The sequence below is a fragment of the Mobula hypostoma genome, chromosome 19, assembly GCF_963921235.1.
Source record: "Mobula hypostoma chromosome 19, sMobHyp1.1, whole genome shotgun sequence".
In the NCBI taxonomy this organism is placed as follows: domain Eukaryota; kingdom Metazoa; phylum Chordata; class Chondrichthyes; order Myliobatiformes; family Myliobatidae; genus Mobula; species Mobula hypostoma.
The window spans coordinates 61592298-61615175 of NC_086115.1; the positions used below are offsets into that span (position 1 = coordinate 61592298).

The window sequence follows — 22878 nt, forward strand, 5'->3', positions numbered from 1 at the left end:
TGATCATCAGTGAGGAGGAGATATTATTACCAATCCACACAGATTGTGGTCATCCAGTAAGGAAGTCAAGGACCCAATTGCAGAGGGATGTACAGTTATCCAAGTTCCTTAGGTTATCAATCAGAACTGTAAGAATGGTGGTGTTCACACTGAGCTGTCGTCAACGAACAGCATCCTGACATCGGTGTTTGTATTGTCCAGGTGATCTAAGGCTGTGTGATGAGACATTGAGATTGCGTCTGCTGTAGACCTATTGTGGCAATAGGCAAATTGGAATGGGTCCAGGTCCTTGCTGAGGCAGGAGTTCAGTCTAGCCATGACCAGCCTCTCAAAGCTCTTAATTACCGTAAATATGAGTGCTACAGAATGATAGTTGTTAAGGCAGCTCACATGACCCTTCTTAGGCACTGGTATAATTATTGCCTTTCTGAAGTAAGTGGGAAGTTCACCCGTAGCAGCGAGAAGTTGATAACGTCCTTGAATACTCTCTACAGTTGTTTGGCACAAGTTCTTAGAGCCTTACCAGCTAGCTACTTTCATGGGGTCCTGCTAGCTTGCAAGAGTTTGCCTTCCTAAAAGATAGCCTGGCATCAGTCTCCAAGACAGAGATCTCTCAGGATCATTGGATGCAGCAGGAATCTTCACAGCTGTAATTATATTCTCCCTTTCAAAGTGAGCATAGAAGGCATTGAGCTCATCTTGTGGTGAAGCATTGCTGACATTCATGATATTGGTTTTCACTTTGTAGGAAGTAATGTCTTGCAAACTCTGCGAGAGTTGACTTGCGTCCAGTGTTGCCCCCAACATTGCTCAGAATTGTTCCTTCACTCTTGAAATAGCGCTCTGCAAATCATATCTGATTTTCTTGTACCTGGGTTGCCAGACTTAAATGCCACAGATCTACCCTTCAGCAGACTATGAACCTTCTGGTTCATCTAAGGCTTTTGGTTTAGGAATTTACAGCAATTTTTTGTAGGCACACACTCATCCACGTTGGTTTTAATGACGCAAACAACAGGAATTCTGCAGATGCTGGAAATTCAAGCAACACACATAAAAGTTGCTGGTGAGCGCAGCAGGCCAAGCAGCATCTCTAGGAAGAGGTGCAGTCGACGTTTCAGGCCGAGACCCTTCGTCAGGACTAACTGAAGGAAGAGTGAGTAAGGGATTTGAAAGTTGGAGGGGGGGGGAGATCCAAAATCATAGGAGAAGACAGGAGGGGGAGGGATAGAGCCAAGAGCTGGACAGGTGATAGGCAAAAGTGTTACGAGAGGATCATGGGACAGGAGGTCCGGGAAGAAAGACAAGGGAGGCGGGGGGGGGGGGACCCAGAGGATGGGCAAGGGGTGTATTCAGAGGGACAGAGGGAGAAAAAGGAGAGTGAGAGAAAGAATGTGTGTATAAAAATAAGTAACAGATGGGGTACGAGGGGGAGGTGGGGCATTAGCGGAAGTTAGAGAAGTCGATGTTCATGCCAACTCCATCCTCCCGCCACCCCACTAGGAATAGGGTTCCGCAGATCCTCACCTACCACCCCACCAGCCTCTGGGTCCAACATATTATTCTCCGTAACTTCCGCCACCTCCAATGGGATCCCACCACTAAGCACATCTTTCCCTCCCCCCCCCCTGCATTCCGCAGGGATCGCTCCCTACGCAACTCCCTTGTCCATTCGTCCCCCCCATCCCTCCCCACTGATCTCCCTCCTGGCACTTATCCGTGTAAGCGGAACAAGTGCTACACATGCCCTTACACTTCCTCCCTTACCACCATTCAGGGCCCCAAACAGTCCTTCCAGGTGAGGCAACACTTCACCTGTGAGTCGACTGGGGTGATATACTGCGTCTGGTGCTCCCAATGTGGCCTTTTATATATTGGTGAGACCCGACGCAGACTGGGAGACCGCTTTGCTGAACATCTACGCTCTGTCTGCCAGAGAAAGTAGGATCTCCCAGTGGCCACACATTTTAATTCCACATCCCATTCCCATTCTGACATGTCTATCCACGGCCTCCTCTACTGTAAAGATGAAGCCACACTCAGGTTGGAGGAACAACATCTTATATTCCGTCTGGGTAGCCTCCAACCTGATGGCATGAACATCGACTTCTCTAACTTCCACTAATGCCCCACCTCCCCCTCGTACCCCATCTGTTACTTATTTTTATACACACATTCTTTCTTTCACTCTCCTTTTTCTCCCTCTGTCCCTCTGAATATACCCCTTGCCCATCCTCTGGGTCCCCCCCCCCCCCGCCTCCCTTGTCTTTCTTCCCGGACCTCCTGTCCCATGATCCTCTCGTATCCCTTTTGCCTATCACCTGTCCAGCTCTCGGCTCCATCCCTCCCCCTCCTGTCTTCTCCTATCATTTTGGATCTCCCCCTCCCCCTCCAACTTTCAAATCCCTTACTCACTCTTCCTTCAGTTAGTCCTGACGAAGGGTCTCGGCCTGAAACGTCGACTGCACCTCTTCCTAGAGATGCTGCCTAGCCTGCTGCGTTCACCAGCAACTTTTATGTGTGTTGGTTTTAATGAAGTTGGTAGCAGCTGTAGCATACTCATCCAGATTTGAAGATGAATCCCTGAATAGAGTCCATCCATTGATTCAAAGAAGTCCTGTAAGCACCCCTGTAATTCACTTAACCGTACCTTCTTGGTCCTCGCTACTGGTGCTGCAATCTTGAGTCTCTGCCTATAAGTGGGGAGTAGAAGTACAGCCAGGTGGACAGACTTTCTGAAGTGTGGCTGTGCAATTGCATGCTAGGCACTCTTGATGGTAGTTTCACAGCAGTCCAGTGTGTTATTTCCTCTGGTACTACAAGTGATTTGTTGATGATAATTATTTGGTGATTTTTTTTTAAACTGGCCTGGTTAAAATCCCCCAACATGATGGTGCAGGTGCCAGGGTGTGATGTTTCATGAATATTGATCTCATTGTTCAGATCATCTAGAATCTGTTTGACATTGGCCTGAGGTTGAATGTACACCACTTCCAAAATGATCACAGAAATCTGTGGCAGGTAAAATGGCTGATAAGTAAGTAGTTAAAAGTTCAAAATAAATGTTATTATCAAAGTACGTGTATGTAACAATGTACAACCCTGAGATTCATTTTCTTGTGGACATACTTGATCAATCTGTAGAATAATATCTATAACAGAATCAATAAAAGACTGCCCAGCCAGGGAGTTCAACCAGAGTGCAGAAGAAAGCAAACTTTGCAAGTACAAAATGAGGAAACAATGATAACCACTAAATAAGAAGATGAGAGGCATTGCTAGATGTCTGAGATGATGAGAGGCAATGATCGGTGTATGAGATTATGACAGGCACTGATAGGTGTATGAGATGATGAGAAACATTGATGGGTGTATGAGATGATGAGAGACAATGATAGGTGTACGAGATGATGAGAAAAATTGATAGGTGTATAAGACGATGAGGGGCATTGATAGGTGTTTAAGATTGATGAAAGGCATTGATCGTATGGATATTCAGAGGCTCTTTCCCAGGGCTGAAATGGCTAGCATGACAGCGCACAGTTTTAAGGTGCTTGGAAATAGGTACAGAGGAGATGTTAGGGATAAGTTTTTTACGCAGAGAGTGGTGAGTGCATGGAATGGGCTGCCGGCGATGGTTGTGGTGGTGGATACGATAGGGTTTTTATAGAGACTCCTGGACAGGTACATGGAGCTCAGAAAAATAGATGGCTATAGATACCCCTAGGTAATTTCTAAGGTAAGGACATATTCGGCGCAGCTTTGTGGGCTGAAGGGCCTGTATTGTGCTGTAGGTTTTCTATGCTTTCTAAATAAATAATAAGTATTGAAAACTAAGTTCTCGGTGAGGAGGCTGAGAGTGGAGACTATGCCACAGTTGGAGAGGGTGAGAAGTGGTGAAGAGATGACCGCTAGGCTGATTCAGTGTGCTGCGTGCATGATGTGGGAGGTCAGGGACACTGATAGTGCCTCTGGATCCTGCACCTGCGGAAAATGTGTCCAGATTCAGCTTCTGAAGGACCGTGTTGCAGCACTGGAGAGGCAACTGGATGACGTTAGGTTAATCCGGGAGAACGAGAGTTTTCTGGACAGGACCTACAGTGAGGTCGTTACACCCAGGATACAGGAAGAGAGAAGGAGGACGACGATGAGCAAGGAAAGGATGCTTGAAGTACAGGAGACCCAGGGAGATGTGCCTCTCGTGAACAGGTTCTCCCTCTTGGAAGCTGTCGGGACAGAAGACAGTGCCCGTCTGAGAGGCGGACGGGTCTACGAGTCAAAATTGGCGCTGAGGCAAAGACAAGGAGACAGACGTCAGGCAGAGCCGTGGTAGTAGGGGACTCCATAGTGAGAGGTACAGAAAGGGGTTTCTGTGGCAACAGGCGAGATTTAAGGATGGTGTGTTGCCTCCCTGGTGCCAGGATCCAGGATGTCATGGACCGATTGCAGGGAATCCTCAAGAGTGAAGGTGAAAATCCGGAAGTGGTGGTGCACGTCGGCACAAATGACGTGGGGAAGAAGAGGAAATACATTCTACAGCGTGACTTCAGAGAACTCGGAAGAAGCCTGAAAAGCAGGACTTCCAGGGTGGTTATCTCCGGTTTGCTTCCAGTTCCCCGTGCTGGAGTGGTCAAGAACAGGGAGATAATGGATCTGAATGTGTGGCTGAGGAACTGGTGCAGGAAGCAAGGATTTACATTCTTGGACCACTAGGGTATGTTTCGGGGTAAGGATGAATTGTACAAAAGGGGCGGGTTGCACCTTAATAAGCGGGGCACCAGCATTCTGGCAGGCAGGTTTGCCTCTGCAACACGGGTGTGTTTAAACTAAGTAGTGGGGGTGGGGGGGGAGCGGACGAACTGGAAACATAAGGATGGAGATAAAGGGAAAGTGAGAATAAGAAAAGTTAAGAAAGACAGCAGAATCAATGGAGCAGAAAGCTCAAGAAGGGATCGTACAGGATGGCCAAGTGAAATAGGAATTGATATGGGAGGTGAGGGGAGTAATGAACTAAAAGTATTGTATATGAATGCATGGAGTATAAGAAATAAAGTGGATGGGCTTGAGGCTCGGTTGGAAATTGGTAAGTATGATGTTGTGGGAATAACAGAGACATGGCTTCAAGTGGACAGGGCCTGGGAAATGAACATTCAAGGTATACGTCCTATCGATAGGACAGACTGATGGGCAGAGGGGGTGGGGTGGCTCTGTTGGTGAGGAGTGATATTCAGTCCCTTGGGAGGGGGGACATAGAATCAGGAGACGTAGAGTCAGTATGGATAGAACTGAGAAATTCTAAGGGTAGAAAGACCCTAATGGGAGTTATCTACAGGCCCCCAAACAGTAGTCTGGATGTAGGGTGTAAGTTGAATCAAGAGCTAAAATTGGCATGTCACAAAGGTAATGCTACAGTTGTTATGGGGGACTTCAACATGCAGGTAGGCTGGAGGAATCAGGTTGGTACTGGACCCCAAGAAAGGGAGTTTGTGGAGTCCCTCCAAAATGCATTCTTAGAACAGCTTGTATTGGAGCCTACCAGAGAGAAGGCAATTCTAGATTTAGTGTTGTGCAATGAACCGGATTTGATCAGGGACCTCGAGGTAAAGGAGCCATTAGGAGGTAGTGACCATAATATGATAAATTTTAATCTACAATTTGAGAGGGAGAAGGGAAACTCAGAAGTGTCAGTATTACAGTTGAACAAAGGGAACTATGGTGCTATGAGGGAGGAGCTGGCCAAAGTTCAATGGAACAATACCCTAGCAGGGATGACAGTGGAACAGCAATGGCAAGTGTTTCTGGGAATAATGCGGAAGTTGCAGGATAAGTTCATTCCAAAGAGGAAGAAAGATCCTAAGGGGAGTAAGGGGAGGCCGTGGCTGACAAGGGAAGTAATGGACGTATAAAAATAAAAGAGAAGAAGTATAACATAGCAAAGATGAGTGGGAAGCCGGAGGATTGGGAATCTTTTAAAGAGCAACAGAAGGTAACTAAAAAGGCAATATGCGGAGAGAAAATGAGGTACGAAGGTAAACCAAGAATATAAAGGAGGATAGTAAAAGCTTCTTTAGGTATGTGAAAAGGAAAAAAATTGTTAGGACCAAAATTGGGCCCTTGAAGACAGAAGCGGGTGAATTCATTATGGGGAACAAGGAAATGGCAGATGAGTTGAACAGGTACTTTGGATCTGTCTTCACTAGGGAAGACACAAACAATCTCCCAGATGTAATAGTGGCCAAAGGACCTAGGGTAATGGATGAATTGAAGGAAATTTATATTAGGCAGGAAATAGTGTTGGATAGGCTGTTGGGTCTGAAGGCTGATAAGTCCCCAGGACCTGATGGTCTGCATCCCAGGGTACTTAAGGAGGTGGCTTTAGAAATCGTGGACGCATTGATAATCATTTTCCAATGTTCTATAGATTCAGGATCAGTTCCTGTGGATTTGAGGGTGGCTAATGTTGTCCCTCTCTTCAAGAAGGGAGGAAGAGAGAAAACAGGGAATCATAGACCGGTTAGCCTGACGTCAGTGGTGGGAAAGATGCTGGAGTCAATTATAAAAGATGAAATTACGACACATCTGGATAGTAGTAACAGGATTGGTCCGAGTCAGCATGGATTTACGAAGGGGAAATCGTGCTTGACTAATCTTCTGGAATTTTTTGAGGATGTAACTATGAAAATGGACAAGGGAGAGCCAGTGGATGTAGTGTACCTGGACTTTCAGAAAGCCTTTGATAAAGTCCCACATAGGAGATTAGTGGGCAAAATTAGTGCACATAGTATTGGGGGCAGAGTACGGACATGGATTGAAAATTGACTGGCGGACAGAAAACAAAGAGTAGCGATTAACGGGTCCCTTTCGGAATGGCAGGCGGTGGCCAGTGGGGTACCGCGGCAGGGTTCAGAGCTGGGACCGCAGCTGTTTACAATATATATTAATGATTTAGATGAGGGAATTAAAAGTAACATTAGCAAATTTGTCGATGACTCAAAGCTGGGTGGCAGTGTGAAATGTGAGGAGGATGTTATGAGAATGCAGGGTGACTTGGACAGGCTGGGTGAGTGGGCAGATGCATGGCAGATGCAGTTTAATGTGGATAAATGTGAGGTTATCCACTTTGGTGGTAAGAACGGGAAGGCAGATTATTATCTAAATGGAGTCAAGTTAGGAAAAGGGGAAGCACAATGAGATCTAGGTGTTCTTGTACATCAGTCACTGAAAGCAAGCATGCAAATACAGCAGGCAGTGAAGAAAGCTAATGGCATGCTGGCCTTCATAACAAGGGGAATTGAGTATAAGAGCAAAGAGGTCCTTCTGCAGCTGTACAGGGCCCTGGTGAGACCACACCTGGAGTACTGTGTGCAGTTTTGGTCTCCAAATTTGAGGAAGTACATTCTTGCTATTGAGGGAGTGCAGTATAGGTTCACAAGGTTAATTCCCGGGATGACGGGACTGTCATATGTTGAAAGATTGGAGCGACTGGGCTTATATACTCTGAAATTTAGAAGGCTGAGAGGGGATCTTATTGAAACATATAAGATTATTAAGGGATTGGACACGCTGGAGGCAGAAAGTATTTTCCCGCTGATGGGTGAGTCCAGAACCAGAGGCCACAGTTTATGAATTAGGGATAGGCCATTTAGAATGGAGTTGAGGAAAAACTTTTTCACCCAGAGAGTGGTGGATATATGGAATGCTCTGCCCCAGCAGGCTGTGGAGGCCAAGTCCCTGGATGCTTTCAAAAAAAGAGATGGATAGAGCTCTTAAAGATAGCAGAATCAAAGGTTATGGGGATAAGGCAGGAACTGGATACTGATTGTGGATGATCAGCCATGATCACAGTGAATAGCGGTGCTGGCTCAAAGGGCCGAATGACCTACTCCTGCGCCTGTTGTCTATTGTCTATTGTCTCTTGTCTAAAACATGAGATGAAGTGAGTCCATGGGTTAGACCAGAAGATCATAAGATATATGAGCAGAAGCAGGCCATTTGGCCCATCGATTCTGCTCCGCCATTCAATCATGAGCTGATCCAATTCTTCCAGTCATCCCCACTCCCCTGCCTTCTTTGCATACCCTTTGATGCTTTGGCTAATCAAGAACCTATCTATCTCAGCCTTAAATGCACCCAATGACGTGGCCTCCACAGCCACTCGTGGCAACAAATTCCACAGATTTGCCACCCTCTGACTAAAGTAATTCCTCTACGTCTGTTCTAAATGGACATCCTCCAATCCTGAAGTTGTGCCCTTTTGTCCTAGGCTCCCCTACTATAGGAAATAACTTTGCCATATCTAATCTGTTCAGGCCTTTTAACATTCAGTTGTGGGAACATTTCAATGATGAGGCAGGTAAGTTAAGTGAGGTTATCCGCTTGAGTTCAAGAGGGGTAATAACTGTTCCTAAACCTGTTGGTCCAGTACCACCTTCCTGATGGCAGCAGTGGGAAGAGAGCATGGGCAGGAAGGTGAGGTGGGGGTGGGGTGGAGATGCCTGATGTTAGATGCTGCTTTCCTGCAACAACATTCTGTGCAGATGTGCTTAGTGGTTGGGAAGGCTTTAGCTGTGATGGACTGGGCCATATCCACTACATTTTGTAGGCTTTTCTGATCAAGAGCAATGGTGTTTCAAGCCGTGATGCAGCTAGTCAATATACTCTCCATTACACATCTATATAAGTTTGTCACAGTTTTAGATGTCATACCAAATAGTAGTTGGATAGCTCACTACCAATTTATTTCCCTGTTTTTCTCTGAAATGTTATTTCATTTTTCGTCTTCATCATTGACATCCTATCATCTCTCTTGAAGTCTCATTTCTTCCCTTCTGACAGACCTGTGTTATTTTTGCCTGAATTCCTATTAATTTCTACAGTCTTATTTTTTTCTTTCTCCTCTTTGCTTTTTCCTTTTTGTGAATTCTTCTAAATACACCCTTTTTAAAAAAATAATTTGAAGATGCTACTAACTCCCGTCCAGGTGGTGTTGAGAAAAACTGCCTTCAAACTTGATGGTAAATTTGATCATGATTTTAGCATCAAAAACTTAAGACAACACAACTCTGAAATGTTGATCAAATGAGCTTCAGCAGTGTGGTATGAAAGAGATAAAGGGTAAGACTGTGGAACACCATGCAGTGTGGCAGTGTGCACAGCACCATTGCAGCTTGGGACATCAGAGTCTGAGATCCATTCCAAATATCATCTGTAGGGAGTCCATATATGTCTTCCCTGTAAAACGTTCGGGTTTCCTCCGGGTGCTTCAGTTTCCTCCCACAGTCCTAAGATGTACTGGATAGCAGGTCAATTGGTCATAGTAAATTATCCTATGATTAGGTCAGGGTTAAATTGGGGGTTGCTGGGGTGGCGTGGCTCAAAGGCCTGGAGAGACCTATTCCATGCTGTATCTCCTAAAAAATAAATATTTATTTGTTTTCCATGTTTTCACATGTTGGTCCTTCTCTTAAGAATTTCTAAACCCTTAGAGTTCCTTACTAATGAAGTCACCATCGTAATAGTTTACACATTGTAAACAGCTTCTTCGTTTGGAAAATTCAACTCACACTGGTAATATGCAATCTAAGGTGTTTGGCTAAGAATTGTACTGTCTGTTGCTGCTTTTATTCCAGAAATCTGTGTAAATTTGATCCAGAAATGAGTGACATATATGATCTGCTCTGACAGCAATAAGGAAATTTGTATATATTGAAATAAATTAAGCTTCCACATAAAAAATGCTGGTGAACGCAGCAGGCCAGGCAGCATCTGTAGGAAGAGGTACAATCGATGTTTCGGGCAGAGACCCCTCATCAGGACTAACTGAAGGAAGAGATAGAAAGAGATTTGAAAGTGGGAGGGGGAGGGGAAGATCCGAAATGATAGGAGAAGACCGGAGGGGGAGGGATGGAGCTGAGAGCTGGAAATTTGATTGGAAAAAGGGATACGAGGGTAAAGAAGGGGGAGGATCATGGGACGGAAGGCCTAGGGAGAATGAAGGGGGAGGGGAGCCCAGAGGATGGGCAAGGAGTTACAGTGAGAGGGACAGAGGGAAAAAAAAGACAGAGAGAGAATGAATGAATGAATGAATAAATAAATAAAGGATGGGGTACGAAGGGGAGGTGGGACATTAACGGAAGTTGGAGAAGTCAATGTTCATGTCATCAGGTTGGAGGCTATCCAGACGGAATATAAGGTGTTGTTCCTCCAACCTGAGTGTGGCTTCATCTTGACAGTAGAGGAGGCCGTGGATAGACATATCAGAATGGGAACGGGACGTGGAGATAAGATATGTGGCCACTAGGAGATCCTGCCTTCTCTGGCGGACAGAGCGTAGGTGTTCAGCTTCCCCGAACCGCGTAAGTTCAGAAGTTCCGCATGAATTGTTGAAATTTACAAGTTTAGCAAAGTCAGAATAAATTTATTATCAAAAAGTGTGTATGTGACCATGTACTACCTTGAGATTCATTTTCTTTCAGGCATTTACAGGAAAATAAAGAAACACAATAACGGGTTCACAACATCTTTTAATGCCATGGACCCAAACTATTAACCAGGGGGTCTGTTCACCCCAGGTTGGGAACCCCTGCAACAGAATTCATGCAAAACTCTACATAAACAAAGTCAGACAAACAACCAATCTGCAAAAGAAGACAGTGTACAAATAAATAATAGCGAGAACATGAGTTGTAGAGTCCTTGAAAATTAGTCTGTAGTTTGTGGAATTAGTTCAGAGCAGAGGTGAGTGAAGTTATTCATGTAGGTGGGGAAGTTGGTTCTAATGAGGCAGATTGGATGTTACAAAATGTTTAGTTGCTGACATTGAAAAGGATCGGGGTTATCTGGCTATTTGGAGTGAATGTATCTTCTTTCTATCCAATAGTGTTGTGGGAGGATACTCGTCAGATAAACAGTGACAGTTCAAGAAAGCTGAACATTACCACCTTTTCAAAGACAACAAAAGATGGGCAAATAAAAAATACTGTCAACAGGCTATGATTAAAAATATACAAAAATACCTGCAATTTTGTGTAAAATGAATCACTGAGAGGTCAGGCCACAAGAAATGAATAATAATGGGGAAGCTTGAACATTTTTATAATTCTAATAGTTAAGGTTTAATATTACAAACCTACATTGAAATTATAATTGCACATTTCATTTCTATTTTACCTTATCTTTAACTCGTGGTATTAATACTGTGTGTGATGTGTGCAGAAGTAATATATCCTCAGGACTGGCATCTGTCACATTGATAAGAATTTGAAAAACTGTACGTTGTACAGAACAGATTTTTGCTGATTTTTCTCACCGGGTTTTATATAAGAAACTGCAAGGTCACAGGTTAATGAAAATTGTATGAAGTCTCAAACGTATTCCAATTCAACCCCATCCGAAAACCAGAATGCAAAAAATAATCAACGCTTTCCTCATTAAAATATAACTATGTTCTCAACCAATTATTCTGATGTGAGTCCATTGGACATCCCAGTTATACTATCTGCTATTGCACTGATAAAGTAATGCATTATTTCAAGCTTTCAAGGAGCCAAGAAACCAAATACAGCATTGCCCTCTAACACATTGGTGCTATTGTCAAAAGCAACTTGTTGCAGATAGTCTAATGACTTTCATGAAGAGCTAAATTGTGCCAAAAAATTAAGAGGGATTACCAGCACCTCATTTATTTAAATTTGAATTAATATACTTTATGTGAGAAACTAATATATGAAATATATGTATTGCAAACTCCTCTATCTATGCAGGCCAGACTGGTGGCAGAACAGGCCTACAAGTATATTATAAACTATATTTTTTATAATTGCAAACATTAAGTTTCCCTGTGACTAAACTGAAATTTTAAAGGATTAAAAGTCAAAACTATTGGGGTGAAATTGTACTGTGCTTTAAGTGAACAGTTGCCATGGTTATGAAAGTAACAAAAAAGAAATTTCTTTTGAATATCCAGCCTATTTATAGGGTAATATCACAGTGGGGGTAATTTAAATAATCTTAGATTTCCTATTCCCTTGTAGAATTTACCTGATTTTCATCCTTTTAAAGCTATCATTGGCTCTAGCTAAAAGGTGAGTGATGAGCAGTTGTGGCAGTTTTGACTCCCCTGGGTCAGATTCTCAGCTTAAAATATGAAATATTGTGAATGGGACTCAAAAGCATGTGGCTACACATTAAGTAGGAATATTTTCATTGTGTAAAGAGTGAGAAACATAATATTTTACATTTTATATGAAAGTTCTCATGTTGGGAATATCACAATCAGTGTGCTAGTTTGTTTAAATTGGTCAAAAAGACCCACTGGACAACAGATAACCGGTCTCCTTGTCCATTGTCAGAGTTGGTTGGGGTATTATTTTCCAGAGTATAAGACTTTTATCACCCATCAGAGATACTTATCAGGAGTGCTATGTATGCAGGGCCCTTAGCATTCTCAGTAATCCCTCCTTTCCGTCTGCTGTCTGACTCCCCCCCCCACCCCCCCCCCCACCATCAGGCAGGAGAATTTCTCACATCCTTCACATACGTGAGGAGTAAAAATCTTTACCTTGCGTCTCTGTCTAAATGTGCAATCATAGTAATTTGTAATAATTTATAATAAACGGAACACTCAAATCAGTGTGAGTTAATCAGTCTGATGGCCTGGTGGAAGAAGCTGTCCTGGAGCCTGTTGGTCCTGGCTTTTATGCTGCAGTACCGCTTCCTGGAGGGTAGCAACTGGAACAGTTTGTGGTTGGGGTGACTCGGGTCCCCAATGATCCTTCGGGCCCGTTTTTCACACCTGTCTTTGTAAATGTCCTGAATCATGGGAAGTTCACAACTACAGATGCACTGGGCTGTCCACACCACTCTCTGCAGAATTCTGTGATTAAGGGAGATACAGTTCCCATACCAGGCAGTGATGCAGCCAGTCAGGATGCTCTCAATTGTGCCCCTGTAGCAAGTCCTCAGGATCTGGGGCCCCATACCAAACTTCCTCAATTGTCTGAGGTGAAAGAGGCACTGTTATGCCTTTTTCACCACATAGCTGGTGCGTACAGACCATGTGAGGTCCTCGGCAATGTGCATGCCAAGGAACTCAAAGCTGTTTACCCTCTCAACCCCAGATCCATTGATGTCATAGAAACATAGAAAACCCACAGCATAATACAGGTCCTTTGGCCCACGAAGTTGTGCCAAACATGTCCCTACCTTAGAAATTACTAGGGTTACCCACAGCCATCTATTTTTCTAAGCTCCATGTACCTATCCAAAACCAAAAGTCTCTTAAAAGACCCTGTCATATCTGCCTCCAACACCGTTGCCAGCAGCCCATTCCATGCAGTCACCACTCTCTGCATAAAAAAAAAATTTACCCCTGACATCTCCTCTGTACCTACACCAAGCACCTTAAACCTGTGCCCTCTTGTGGCAGTCATTTCAGCTCTGGGAAAAAGCCTCTGACTATCCACATGATCAATGCCTCTCAACAACTTATACACCTCTATCAGGTCACCTCTCATCCTCCGTCGCTCCAAGGAGAAAAGGCCGAGTTCATTCAACCTGTTTTCATAAGGAATGCTCTCACTCCATCCTCCCACCACCCCACTAGGAATAGGGTTCCCCTGGTCCTCACCTACCACCCCACCAGCCTCCGGGTCCAACATATTATTCTCCGTAACTTCCGCCACCTCCAATGGGATCCCACCACTAAGCACATCTTTCCCTCCCCCCCCCGCATTCCGCAGGGATCGCTCCCTACACAACTCCCTTGTCCATTCGTCCCCCCCATCCTTCCCCACTGATCTCCCTCCTGGCACTTATCCGTGTAAGCGGAACAAGTGCTACACATGCCCTTACACTTCCTCCCTTACCACCATTCAGGGCCCCAAACAGTCCTTCCAGGTGAGGCATCACTTCACCTGTGAGTCGACTGGGGTGATAAACTGCGTCCGGTGCTCCCGATGTGGCCTTTTATATATTGGTGAGACCCGACGCAGACTGGGAGACCGCTTTGCTGAACATCTACGCTCTGTCCGCCAGAGAAAGCAGGATCTCCCAGTGGCCACACATTTTAATTCCACATCCCATTCCCATTCTGACATGTCTATCCACGGCCTCCTCTACTGTAAAGATGAAGCCACACTCAGGTTGGAGGAACAACACCTTATATTCCGTCTGGGTAGCCTCCAACCTGATGGCATGAACATTGACTTCTCTAACTTCCGCTAAGGCCCCACCTCCCCCTCGTACCCCATCTGTTACTCATTTTTATGCACACATTCTTTCTCTCACTCTCCTTTTTCTCCCTCTGTCCCTCTGAATATACCTCTTGCCCATCCTCTGGGTCCCCCCCACCTTGTCTTTCTTCCCGGACCTCCTGTCCCATGATCCTCTCGTATCCCCTTCTGCCTATCACCTGTCCAGCTCTCGGCTCTATCCCTCCCCCTCCTGTCTTCTCCTATCATTTTGCATCTCCCCCTCCCCCTCCAGCTTTCAAATCCCTTACTCACTCTTCCTTCAGTTAGTCCTGACGAAGGGTCTCGGCCTGAAACGTCGACTGCGCCTCTTCCTATAGATGCTGCCTGGCCTGCTGCGTTCACCAGCAACTTTGATGTATGTTGCTTGAATTTCCAGCATCTGCAGAATTCCTGTTGCCTGCAATAAGTTGAAGCGTATTCTTTGATCTTCCATGTTTTTGACTTCTTAAGATTAAATTTATAACAAATTATTTTAAACCTAGTACCATTTACAGAAAAAAAGGAAACCACTGTTCAGGTAAAATCATCTTTAGTTTGTTAAGGGAAAAATGAATTTTCCATATTCAAAGAAGTAATGTTGATAGAATCAGAAAAATAGAAAATAATCAAATAAATTGCCTTTTACAAGTAGATGATTCAAATATAATATTTAAAATGCATTCACAACTGCATTTTTATTGCCAACCACTCTGAAAAATTGTATTCACTTTATTGCATCAAAGTCTTTTTGTTTTTCATTTCTTTGTAGTTTTTAATTTGCACCCTGTTTGAAATCCCATATTATCATCTCCAAAAACAATCTATCTTGAGCTGGAGAATAGGATAAAAACAGATTACCTTTAACATTACCAACACAACGGTTTATTAGTTAAAAAGCTTCTGTGGAATGCTGTCAGATATATTTATATTCATTTTCAGAGCACCATCAGCCAACAGATGTAACAGTAGCAAACACATTAGATTGACCGCATCCTGAGAGAATTCCCTTCCTGGACCTTTTGCGAAGAGCTTTTTCTTATGCTTGTAATTTTAACTATTTCTAGTTCAGTTTAGAGACAGGGTTCAATAGTGTAGAATGGCAGTCCTTTGGCATGTTATGATTCTTAAGCAAATCTTGAAGTGAGTAGTTTCATTTATCCAAATATACATTGTAATTGGCTTTAGCTGACTTGAATAAATGATTAATTGATCACTGATTAAAAATGCAACTCCCTAAAGAGTAATATTTTTTGATGCTCCTGGGATGTCAAAGAACAATTGATTATGAGTGATGTATTACAGTTTTTGCAACTTCTCAAAAAATGGTCTTGTAAATAATGACAGCCTCATACCCCGGTGAGATAGGGATATGACTGTTCCAGCACGCAAAGTCAGCTCTGGTGGACGGGGCAGATGAGATCCACAGTGAGATCCAATGGCGGAACTCAATAATCCATGTAAAGGGAAGAACATGAAGATGTCCATAAGACCATAAGACATAGGAGCAGAATTAGGCCATTCAGCCCATTGAGTCTGCTTTGCCATTCCATCATGGTTGACCCTGGATCACACTCAACCCCATACACCTGCCTTCACATCATATCCTTTGATGCCCGAACCAATCAGGAAACGATTAACTTCTGTCTTCAATATATGCACAGACTTGGCCTCCACCGCAGCCTGTGGCAGAGAATTCCACAAGTTTACTACTCTCTGGCTAAAAATGTTCCTCCTTACCTTTGTTCTAAAGGGTCACCCCTCAATTTTGAGGCAAATTCTGGATACCCCTTCATAGGAAACATCATCTTCACTTCCACCTTATCTAGTCCTTTCAACAGTCAGTAGGTTTCAATATTCTTCTAAATTCCAATGAGTACAGGCCCAAACTACCAAACGCTACTTGTATGTTAACCCTTTCATTCCTGTAATTATCCTTGTGAACCCCCTCTGGACTCTCCCCAATGACAATACATCCTTTCTGCGATATGATGCAAAGCTGTTGACAATGCTCTAAGTGTGGCCTGATCAGTGTCTTATAAAGGCTCAGCATTATCTCCCTGTTTTTATATTCTATTCCCCTTGAAATAAATGCCTTCGCTGCTTTTGCCTTCTTTACCACAGTCTCAACCTGTAAATTAACCTTCTGGGAGTCTTGCACGAGGACTCCCAAGTCCCCCTGCACCTCATGTTTGAACCTTCTTCCCATTTAGATAATAGTTCACAGTACTGTTCCTTTTACCATAATGCGTTATCATACATCTCCCAACACTGTATTCTATCTGCCACTTTTTTGCCCATTCTTCCAATTTGTCCTAAGTCCTGTTGCAATCACATTACTTACTCAGCACTGCCTACCCCTCCACCTATCTCCATATCATCAGCAAACTTTGACATAAAGACGTCATTTCATTATCCAAATCATTGACAAACAATGTGAAAAGTAGCGGTCCCAATACTGACCACTGAGGAACACCACTAGTCACCGACAACCAACCAGAAAAGGCTCCTTTTATTCCCACTCACTGCCTCCTGCCTATCAGCTATTCCACTATCCATGCCAGTATCTTTCCTGTAACACCATAGGATTTTATCTTGTTAAGCAGCCTCATGTGTGGCACCTTATCAGACGCCTTCTGAAAATCCAATTAAACGACATCCACTGCCTCTTCTTTGTCCACTCTGCTTCTTACGACCTCGAAGAACTCTCACAGATGTCTCAGGCAAGATTTCCCTTCACAGAAACTATGCTGACTTTGATTTATTTTATCATTAATCTCCAAGTACCTTAAAACCTCATCCTTAATAATAGACTCCAAGACTTTCCCAGCCACTGAGGTTAGGCTGACTGGTCTATAATTTCCTTTCTTTTGCCTCGCTCCCTCCTTAAAGAGTGGAGTGACATTTGCAATCTTCCAGTCCTCCTGGACCATGCCAGAATCAAGTGATTCTTGAAAGATTATGACCAATGCATTTGTTATCTCTTCAGCCAACTCTGAAGACCCTGGGATGTAGTCCATCTGGCCCAGGTGACTTATCCACTTTGTGACCTTTGAGTTTGCCTAGCATCTTTTCCTTTGTAATAGTGATGGCATTCAATCCTACTCCCTGGCACTCACAGACCACTGGCACATTGCTAGTGTCTTCCACAGTGAAGACAGATACACAGTACCCATTAAATTCATCTGCCAGTTTTGTCCCCCATTCCTACATTATCAGCATTATTTTCCAATGGTCCAATATCAACTCTCACCTCCCTTTTACTCTTTACATAACTGAAAAAAAACTTTTGGTATCCTATACAAGGCTAGTCTGTCCTCGTATTTCAGCTTTTCCCTTCTTATAGATTTTTTAGTGATCTTTTGTTGGATTTTAAAAGCTTCCCAATGCTTTTCCCAATGTCATGGTCATCCACCGCAACCAAGGAAGGCCCCAGTTTGTGACGCTTGTTTGTCTACTGAATCCAGACTGCTGAGGTCGAGAGAATGACTTTTCCATTTTAAAAACTCTTTGCACAGGCTTCTTATCATCATCGGAAATGATAGTCAACCACCACAAGTGCGGAAGAGGCAACAATTCCAGTATAATCTCTGGGTCAAAATGGGAAAAAAAGGGATTTTAAAAAATTTTTCCAAGTATATTATACATTTGAGGAATTAATGTATAGTTACATGTTTTGATAGTCATGAAATTCCAAATTTTAGGAATTAGTAGTAAAAATGGTGCCATACATGTTAGGAGATGATTCTGACTGAAGTGAGTTGTACTGTTAGTCATTCCCAGAAGAACATTTTTATTAATTTCTCAAGTAAAAAGTTCTTTCAGATGTGAATAAGACAAGCAGTGTAGCATAGTGATATTATCTCTGCATCAAATTTCTGAATGGACAATGAATCCATGAACACTATCTCACTGTTCTTCTCTTTTTGCACTACCTATATACTTCAATTTTTTATATAAGTATATATTTGATGTTGTAAGTTATATTTTATTATTTATTGCAATGTACTATTGCTGCAAAACAACAAATTTAATTAGATAGGCCAGTGATATTAAACCTGATTCCGATTTTGATTGTTGAATTGACCTCAACTTATTTCTCATAGATTGACAACTAGTTTCTGCAGGCAATATTGTTTTACATTATCTCAACACACGAGCCTCAAAGATCACTAATGGCTTACTGAGACACATCATTGCAATGATCTTTACCATGCCACATTGCAGTACTCTGCTATAGCTGAAAACTGCCAACTAGCATCACCAAGTATGGAAAGGGTTTACTTTTCAGAGTATTGCAGATGAGAGTAATTGTACTGCAGAACATAATGGCAGCTGAAAAGTGACATTTCTGCTCTAAGACATATTAAAACATTTGAAATAATTGACCTGTAAACAACAAGATTGAAACAGCATTAATAAATATTTGGAGGAGGCCGGCTATTGGTTGGGATTGACCATTTATGTTGCGTCCCAGCTGTCTGTTGTCATTGTCAGTGGATACCACAAGCCAGGACAGTACGATATGGAGATCAAGCTGTTGCCTGTGCAGCAGGCTCCACGTCTTCATGCAGATGATGAGTCCAAAGAAATGGCAGAAACTGGAGACAGTTTGGAACCAGTGGCACCACAGGAGTTGCCAGTCAGCAGTGAACTCTACACAGGAACTCCAGCTCTATATTTTTCCTTGGGTTTACTCCTGAAGCCTTCCCCATGAGTGGGTATGGCTGCAAGGCAGCATAGATTTGAAATTAGTTTTCCTTCTCCTAGATGAGGTGCCAACTCCAGCTGACAAGACCCATCTGCCCAGATATTGGTAGATATCTAGAAGTGTATCTGCTTGAAAAATATTTGCTCAAAAATGAATTACGGACACTTCCCAACCTGCAAGGTGCCTTTTCCAAAAGCTCGCTCTGAAAAGCTGTGTTGGGCTATAAAAACAAAAATTTTACAGCATCTTAAAAGTTTCTTCCTCTGGATAATTAATCTGATTAACATTCTAGTTACCCTCCCACCCTGTCTATCTATTACCCTTGTGACTGCACTGCAGTGTGAACACTTCAAAACATTTTTATAACACCATTTACATTGTAAATGCATGTTGATATTTATGTATTTCTACATATTTTATTTTATATTCACACATTAACCTCTAACTTTATTTTTATATAATTCTTTATAATTGTTGAATATTGTCTTAGTTGATTGTTGCACCCTGACCAGCACACAACAGCAAATTCCTAATATGTGTAAATATACGTGTAAATATACAGTATATGGTGAATAAAGTTGATCCTTGATCCTTGCTCCTATTGTGTGTAGAGGCTACCTCATTCAGGTTTACCAGATTTACACAAGTAGTTCACCAGTAAAGCTTAATGCCCAAAGACACTTGCTATTGGTACTTCTGAGATTTCTTGCATTATAGTGGGCAATTCAAATTTTGTGTGTGAAGACTTGGAGTATACGTAATTAAAATTCTATTTTTCAGAAACTTTGCTTGCATTGAACTATCATCAATGCAGAGTCAGGTCACCAATTTTATATTTAAAAAAAAGAAATTGTCCAGAAAAGGTGGTTCAAATAGTGTTTGCGGTATACACTCCAAAACTAGGCATTTTCTGTTGATGCTTAGTGCAGCGTGCACAATAGCATCTCATTTTACTTGTTCCCATGATGAAGACATGCAGATTAATCTTAGAGGATGTGGCATGGAAGTGGCTATCCTTTCAATTACATCAAGAGGATTGTGACTCCTAATTCTGTTCTGGTAGACAGTGATATAAAGTATCAGAAATCTCGACTAGATACATGTTAAGTTCAAATCCATACTTGCCTGAAATATACAGTACCTTTAATAATGCGTATTTTAGTATTTTCTTGCCATTCCCTAATTTTTCAAAAATTGTTCAACTTAAAGCAGACAGGCTCAAGCAAAGATTTCTAGTCATTCAACATTTCAAAAGTATCTTGAAAGGCTCTTTATGATCATAACACAATTGTGTAACAATTACTGATGCTACTTGTGTTTGTACATGTGTACACACACCTAGTTGCTACTTCCTTGTGTAGGTAAATGAGCCCCAGAGAAAATTTCAGTGTAGTACTCCTTGTGGAAAAAAAAATTGCAGAAACTTGTGTTAGTAATCTAGAAAAAATTGGGCCATAATTATTTATATTCCCTAAAGTTCCAGTAGTTTTGTAGTCACAGCTATGATTTCAAACATTTTCAATTTAAGTACAGCTTAACAGACATCCCACCCTGCAAAAACTCATTTCAGGGAGGTAGCACCATCAATTTGCGGGAGACTTCCGGGAGAGGTGGGATGTCTGCAATAGAGTAGCTCCTTAGCAGCTGGCCAGCTAGTTTAAATAACGTTAGCTATGCTAATGAACGAATGACATCTGTTAAACTCACCTCAACATGTCTTTTACAGTCTTAACCCACCATGGGCAATAGAAAAGTCACTGTTGCAAACAGCGTAGCGAGCAACACTGTCATTATTTTTGACCCCTATTAGGCAGGGGTATACTTTAGTGTAGTCTGGGGTGACGTACATTTTATATTTTTTTGGGACACTCTGCCATGGCGCGCTCTTGCTCGTTCTCTCTCTCGTGGTCGCTCGCGCGCTCTCGCTTGCTCTCTCTTGTTGGCTTGCCTTCGCTCTGGCTTGCACGCTCTCGATTGCTTTTCTCTCGCTCGCTCTCAAAAAAATTGATTTCCGTGATATTGTATATAATTTGCGGGCATCAGGGAGCCACTATTAATAGGCGGGAGACTCCCAGAAGTTCCGGGAGAGGTGGGATGTCTGGCTTAAATTAAATATACAACTAGAATAAACCATAAAAGCCAGGTAGTAAGTAAAATTAAAATGGTTACCGTGCCTTCTGTTGGTTCTGGTTCTGCCTTCTCATTCATCATCCTCTCTTCTGCCCCAATCTCACGTTGTATATTTACTATTATGCTTATCTGTCTAATCAGCACAATTCCATATATTCTATTACATTTTCCCCCCAAGGAAAACTGTTAACTGCTTCTCAAGATCTGGGCCTGTAGGGAAATACTCACAGGAACAGAACTTGTTATCGGTGTTTTAAAAAGATAGTTTTGGAATTATCTTTAAAATGGAGGTATTCTCAGGCTGTTTAGCTTACACTGTGAAGCATGCATTTCTCTTTAAAAACACGCCAATGAGACAAGAAATTGGAATAATTACTTTCCTACATAAAGCAGTATATTTACAGAGCTGCTTGTTGAGAGATTGGGGATTGTGATGGTGCATTTCAGTTATGCTATTTCACTAATTGTTTTATCAACAGACTGAAGAAAATAACAAATAACTGAAGAATAGGCATTACTTTTAGTTATTTGCTCCTTTGGATAAAATTAATGATTGTGCTATCAAATCAAATCAGCTAGGTTTACATTTTTGTGAGCACCAGCCCTATTTTATACAAGCACCTAGGTTAATGATTCTTCTGCAGCCTTTCCAAAAACTAGTGTGAGGACTAGACTTCTAGCAAGCACCTTATAAAAAGACAAACAGCATGCCATGTCTAATAATTAACTAGACTATAAATGAAACCATGAGGTTAACCCTGTAGCTGCTGGTGCTTATCGACCAATGCAGTAAAATGTCCTGTATGCCTCCCTGTAATCAAGCAATTTCTGAGAAAGATTTCTTTAATCACTTTTACTCTTAGTGATGACACATTATTTAAATTGTAATTGCTCTCCTCCATTTCATCTCATCTCATTTCAAAATACTATTACCAACAAGTAGTGCAGTAAGCTATTAAATGTATAACCGGGTTCACACTGTACATTTGCTATCCATTCAAGTGGATATCATCTGATGCCCAGTGTCTTGGCTCTTAATTCTTTCTAGAACAATTTACAACGGATTCCTTTAATTAGGGCAACCGTTTGTTTGGGACAACTCTAAAAGAACAAAAACTAATGGAGAAAATAGGCAAGATTCCCTTTGTTTATTTGGGACACTGTTCCACTTAACTGGGGCAGGAGACTGTTGCCGAACAGCATCAAACGTGTGTGCACTTCTGTGGCCATTAGACACTACACCGTGTTTGAGCAAACAGTTTTTAAGTAGCCTCAGTTGCTTGTGTTCAAAAAGCAGTGATTTTTGTCACTGATAGTTGTCACTGCAACAAATAAGCAGTAAGACAATTCAGAACTGTCTTGATCACTGCAATTCCACACGTTGAGGCTTAGAGATGCCAGAAATGGCCAGGAGTGAAAACAAAATGATTTTACTACTTCAGAAATATAGGAACTATGAAGAATTTGAGGGTATCGATAATCATCTTGAATGTTATTATGAATTTGAAGATTTGGAGATGCAATCATCAAAAGCCTTGTATGAAAGCAGTCCATTATCTGCACTAGGTGTCTGCACTGATTTTGTCCGTTTACAGTCAATCAAAAGAACACAGCAGCATACGGGTATACCGGATGAATTTCTCCATCTCTCCCAATTAGAAACTAATACAGTTTTATAGCACAGTAGTAGTATTGGTGGTGTTCTAATTTGTTCTGTTTTATTTAAATACATAATCTGTTTCTCAGTTTGTCTTTTCTATACCTTTTTAATTACTTCCAAGAAAATTTCAGCTCATTGAGGCAGCTGCT

The 22878-nt window shown here is 42.3% G+C and overlaps 1 protein-coding gene across 5 annotated transcripts in view; it reads left to right on the forward strand.

The window, feature by feature from the left end:
- atrnl1b (attractin-like 1b) overlaps positions 1-22878 on the forward strand; it is a 1086143-nt gene that overhangs the window by 1043101 nt on the left and 20164 nt on the right. The window lies entirely within an intron of this gene.